Here is a 6,364-nt window from a genome sequence, read left to right on the forward strand (position 1 = left end):
TTTTGGTGGAACTCCAATTTCAAACGATTCCAATTCCAAGATCCAATATCATCACATAGCCTATACCATGCCAATGCTTTTCCCTTCAAAGATAAAGGGAAAAGATTTTTCATAACTTCATACCTGGGTACACCTGCAAGCTTAAACAATCCACAAATTTGTTCTACATATATCAAATTCATATCACGATGTTCGATTCCATCTCCTCCATAAGGATTAGCTAGCAGTTGTTCTATCATACCCGAAGAAATTTCATATTCAATATTTTCAGTAGGTGCACTAGTTTGAGGGGTAGCTAATTGTGGTTCCAAACGAGGTGAAGATACCCTGAACAAATCCCTCAAAGGATTGTTTTCCATAGTAACAAGTGGCAATAAATTTTAGCACACTATATAAATGTTTCCTTACCAAAGGCGCTTCACTCCCCAGCAACGGTGCCAGAAAATAGCCTCGATGACCCACAAGTACAGGGGTTCAATTGTATCTCTTTTCGATAAGTAAGAGTGTCGAACCCAGTGAGGAGAAGAAGCAAATGACAAGTGGTGTTCAACAAGGTAATCTCTGCAAGTGCTGAAATTGTAAGTAACAGAGTAGTTTGATAGCAAGATAATTTGTAACGAGCAAGTAACGATAGTAGTAACAAAAGTGTAGCAAGGTAGCCCAATCCTTTTGAGACAAAGGACAGGCCAAAATGGTCTATTATGATAAGCAAAGCGTTCTTGAGGGTACACAGGAATTTCATCTAGTCACTTTCATCATGTTGGCTTAATTCGTGTTCGGTACTTTGATAATTTGATATGCGTGTGGACCGGTGCTTAGGTGTTGTTCTTACTTGAACAAACCTCCTACTTATGATTAACCCTCCCGCAAGCATCCGCAACTACGAGAAAATTATTAAGGATAAATTCTAACCATAGAATTAAACTTTTGGGTCCAATCGGTCCCTTACGGAATAGCGCATAAAATGGGGTTTAAGCTTTTGTCACTCTTGCAAACCATCATCTAATTTCTACTCCACAATGCATTCCCTTAGGCCCAAATATGGTGAAGTGTCATGTAGTCGACATTCGCATGACACCACTATGGGTATCACAACATACATACTATCAAAATATCAAACACATATCAAGCTCACATGATTACTTGCGACATGATTTCTCCCGTGACCTCAAGAACAAAAGTAACTACTCACAAATGATAATCATGCTCAAGATCAGAGGGGTATTAAATAGCATATTGGATCTGAACATATAATCTTCAACCAAATAAACCATATATTAAATCAACTACAAAATGTAATCAACACTACTAGTCACCCACAAGCACCAATCTATAGTTTCGGTAACAAGATTGAACACAAGAGATGAACTAGGGCTTGAGAGGAGATGGTTATGTTGAAGAAGTTGATGGATATTGCCCTCCCCAAGATGGGAGAGTTGTTGGTGATGATGATGATGATGATTTCCCCCTCCGGGAGGGAAGTTCCCCCGGCAGAACCGCTCCACCGGAGGGCAAAAGTGCTTCTGCCCAAGTTCTACCTTGAGGCGGCGGTGCTCCATCCCAAAAGTACTCTCTTTATTTTTTCTAGGTCAAAATGACTCATATACCAAAAGATGGGCACCGGAGGTGGGCCTGGGTGAGCACAACCCACCAGGGCGCGCCTAGGCTCCCTAGCGCGCCCAGGTGGGTTGTGCCCACCTGGTGGGCGCCATCTGGTACTTATTGGCTCCAATATTCCTCATGTATTCCATTAAAATTCTCCATGAAGTTTCAGCTCATTTGGAGTTGTGCAGAATAGGTGGCCTGATGTAGCTTTTCCAGGTCCATATTTATAACTGCTGGAATTCTCCCTCTTTGTGCATACCTTGCATATTATGAGAGAAAAGGCATTAGAATTACTCCAAAAAGCATTATTATGGATAAAAACATTATAAATAACAATAAGAAATCATGATGCAAAATGGACGTATCATGGTTGTGTACGTTGTGGAAGACGTAGAACGGACGGCTGCCCTTGGATGACTCCGGGTGGTCGTAGCCGCGCTTCATCCCTGGTTCAGCCGCGAGCACGACCGCCCCCTTGCGCTTCACGTGCTAGGCCTTGGCCTTCTTGTCTTCTGAGTCAGCCCCTCGGAGATCGAGGAGGGAGAGGCGTGCTTCCTCAGCTCTCGCGCACTTGGTCGCCATGTTAAACATCTCTAGAGCCGTGCACATGTCCTCATGTATGGCGAGCTCCTCCTTCATCTTGACATCACAGACGCCATCAGAGAATGCTAATATGATGGCTTCATCCGACACCTTGGGATCTTGAGGCGAATGTTGTTGAAGCGCTGGATATAGTGTTGCAGGGTTTCCCCTAGCTGCTGCTTGATGCACTGCAGGTCACCCGCAGCAGGAAGGCGGTCACGAGTGCCCTAGAAGTTGGCGACAAAATGCTCACGCATCTCGCCCTAGGAGGAGATCGATCCCGCAGGCAGGTTCAGGACCCACGCGTGCGCCATCCTTGAGGGCCATGGGAAACCAGATCGCCATGACCTTCTCGTCGCCATTGGCCACCTCGATGCTCAGCTCGTAGAGTTGTAGGAACTCTGCAGGGTTGGGGGTGCTGTCATAGCGTGGAGGCAGGTCGGGCTTGAACTTCCCCGGCCAGACGATGCTGCATAGCTCGGGAGTGAAGGCTCGGCAGCCCGTGGTGGTAATGGGAGCCCGACATGGAGGTGGAGCCTGATCTTGGCGCTCATGCGTCACCACCGCAGCCGGCACGCGGTCTTGAGTGGTGGTGCAAGGAGTGCTGGAGCATCTTCTTGCGGCCACTGGACCTCTTGATAGCTTTCTTCTTCACGCGCGGGCGCCCTGCATGGCGGGTCATGCCATGGGGCCTCGTGCCTTGATCTGAGGGCGACGTCTTGACGGGGAGGTGGCGGAGGCGCTCCATGGGCTACGTCTCCTGCAGTAGGCGGCGGGCGAGGTAGCGAGAGGGACGGCGTAGGAGAGCGCCAAGCGGCTGTGACAAGCTCGGCGATGTGGTCCATCCAGTTTTCATAGAAGTCGTCGACCACGCGGTAGTGCAGGACCTTGCATGCCATGAGTAGCGCAGCCTGTGCGTCCGCCGGCCCGCGATGTAACGCCCACGATGCGGCTATATCTCCCACATGTCGAAGCACGACTTAGAGGCATAACTGCATTGTAAGCAATGTCGCAAGTGGGGCAATCTTCACACAACCCATGTAATGAATAAGGAAAAAGGTACATAGTTGGCTTACACTCGCCACGTCACACAATAGCATAAATATCATTACATTCATCCAGATACAATCAAGGTCCGTCTACGGAACCAAAATAAAGAATAATCCCAAATGCAACAAAGTCCCCGATCGCCCCAACTGGGCAGCACTACTGATCGTCTGGAAAGGAAACGTAGTATCGTCCTGAGTCCTCATTGAACTCCCACTTGAGCTCAGTCGAATCACCTGGAGCGGTATCATCGGTCCCTGCATCTAGTTTTGGAAGTAATCTGTTAGTCACGGGGACTCAGCAATCTCACACCCTCGCGATCAAGACTATTTAAGCTTATAGGAAAGGTAAAAAGGTATGAGGTGGAGCTGCAGCAAGCACTAGCATATATGGTGGCTAACATACGCAAATGAGAGCGAGAAGAGAAGGCAAAGGCACGGTCGAGAAACTATGATCAAGAAGTGATCCTAGAGCAACCTATGTTCAAGCATAACACAAGACCGTGTTCTCTTCCTGGACTCTGCCGAAAAGAGACCATCACGGCCACACACTCGGTTGATTCATTTTAATTAAGTCAAGTTTCAGGTTTTCTACAACCATACATTAACAAATTCCCATCTTCCCATAACCGCGGGCACGGCTTTCAAAAGTTCAAATCCCTGCAGGGGAGTCCCAACTTAGCCCATCACAAGCTCTCACGGTCAACGAAGGATATTCCTTCTCCCAAGACAATCCGATTAGACTCGGAATCCCGGTTACAAGACATCTCGACAATGGTAAAACTAAACCAGAAAAGCCACCCGAATGTGCCAACAAATCCCGATAGGAGCTGCACATATCTCGTTCTCAGGGCACACCAGATTGTCCAAGGTTCTGGTGGGCCAGCCCAGAGTTGCCCCTGGTGGCCACCGGCAGCTGACAGGTTGGACCAACACTCAGAGGAGCACTGGCCCGGGGGTTTAAAATAAAGATGACCCTTGAGTCCGCAGAACCCAAGGGAAAAGAGGCTAGGTGGCAAATGGTAAAACCAATGTTGGGCATTGCTAGAGGAGTTTTATTCAAGGCGAACTGTCAAGGGGTTCCCATTATAACCCAACCATTTAAGGAATGCAAAATCAAGGAACATAACACCGGTATGACGGAAACTAGGGCGGCAAGAGTGGAACAAAACACCAGGCATAACGCCGAGCCTTCCACCCTTTACCAAGTATATAAATGCATTAAAATAGACAAGATATAATAATGATATCCCAACAATAAACATGTTCCAACAAGGAACAAACTCCAATCTTCACCTGCAACTAACAACGCTATAAGAGGGGCTGAGCAAAGCAGTAACATAGCCAAACAACGGTTTGCTAGGTCAAGGTGGGTTAGAGGTTTGACATGGCAATATGGAAGGCATGATAAGAAAGTGGTAGGTATGGTAGCATAGGCATATCAATAGAGCGAGCATCTAGCAAGCAAAGATAGAAGTGATTTCGAGGGTATGGTCATCTTGCCTGCAAAGTTCTCCGAGTTGACGTTAGCTTGATCCTCATAAACGTACTCAACGGGCTCCTCAAACACGCACTCCTCTCCCGGCTCTACTCAAAAGCAAGAACACAAGCAAAGGGAGACACAATCAACCACGTGCAATGCACAAGCAACATGATGCAAAACATGGCAATGATATGCGGGATGTGATATGCATATGCATGCTTCAGAAAGGAAAGATTGAACCTGGCCTCAACTTGGAAAACCAAGAGTGGCACTGGAAAGATGAGTTGATTTCGGTCGAAATCGATATAAAGATCACCAGAATCGGATGCACGGTTTGCAAAAGACAAGCAAAACAAATATGGCACCGATCCGCGATTAACAGCACGAGGCCATCTAAATGCATCAAGAACAACAATCTACTGCACTCTAACATAGCAAGAAAATACATGGCAGGGATCCACTCAAGATGCTTGACAAAAGATGAACACTGAGCTACGGCTAATTCACTTAATAGCAGGTACAAACAAGGATGGCAAAAGTGCAAAAGATATCAGGTTACAGACTTACTGAAAATAACAACATGTCAGGAATTTAACATCAGGAAGCAATGTTTAGAGCAAGATAACAACATGCTACAGGAATATATCATGGCAAAGCAAGGCATGGCATGAAGCTACTCAAAGCGTACAACAAAAGTCTCTTACTGACCATAAGCCAAAAGGGATCAGAAAATACAATGGCAACCATGTGAACATAGCAATTATCGTTAACAAATTTAGACTTAGTAGAAAACGGGAACATGGCAAAACAGATATTAAGTAGGCATGTTTACGAGCTCGATGCACTCACCATGAGGCATTGCATGACAAAACAAGCCTACACCCAGCAAGTAGACATGGCAAACAAGCTAAACATGGCAAGAACAACATCATAGCATGCATGGATCAACTACAACAACCTCGGCAAAAATTCCTAACATGTAAACATTCTGCCAGGAACATTTTATAGCAAAAGTAGAGCTCGGTTGACTTAAGCTAGGGTGCTCCATAATTGCAAGCAAAGACATGGATGGATAGAGCACCACAATATCTACAAACATCCTTACTGATCATGCTCAAAAGAGGCATGGATCACTCGGTAGCAACATGAATACATGGCATAAAAATATAATCAGGAAAATGACTTAGAAGATTTCTAAGTCACTGAAATCAGCAACATTATGAGAGCTACTTTGCATACTTGTGCTAGTCACCACAAATATCACAAAAATACATGGCATACACCCCTATAAAGATGGCATGGCATACTTCAAAACTCATGTAGGGCTCAAGTTCATAGGAGGCACTCATTAATCATGGCAAAAATGACAAATGTCCAATTGCTGATATGGATCTGAAACTAATATAAACTAGCACTCTTGCAACAGCATTTACGGAATCAAGATGAGCTCAAATGAACATGATGGAATGAGATGAAATGAAGTACTCATCGAGACGAACAATTTGACATACTACACGCCCGAAACGGAGCCACGATTGTAGAGTTATGGCATGATGAAGAATGCAAAAATTGACTGAGATTAAGGCAAAAGTCAACCCTCTCTCAGATCTGGATCCGGGGCACGTTCTTCGAGGTATGTCGGAATAGT

Source organism: Triticum urartu, chromosome 3 (genome assembly GCF_003073215.2).
Source record: "Triticum urartu cultivar G1812 chromosome 3, Tu2.1, whole genome shotgun sequence".
In the NCBI taxonomy this organism is placed as follows: Eukaryota; Viridiplantae; Streptophyta; class Magnoliopsida; order Poales; family Poaceae; genus Triticum; species Triticum urartu.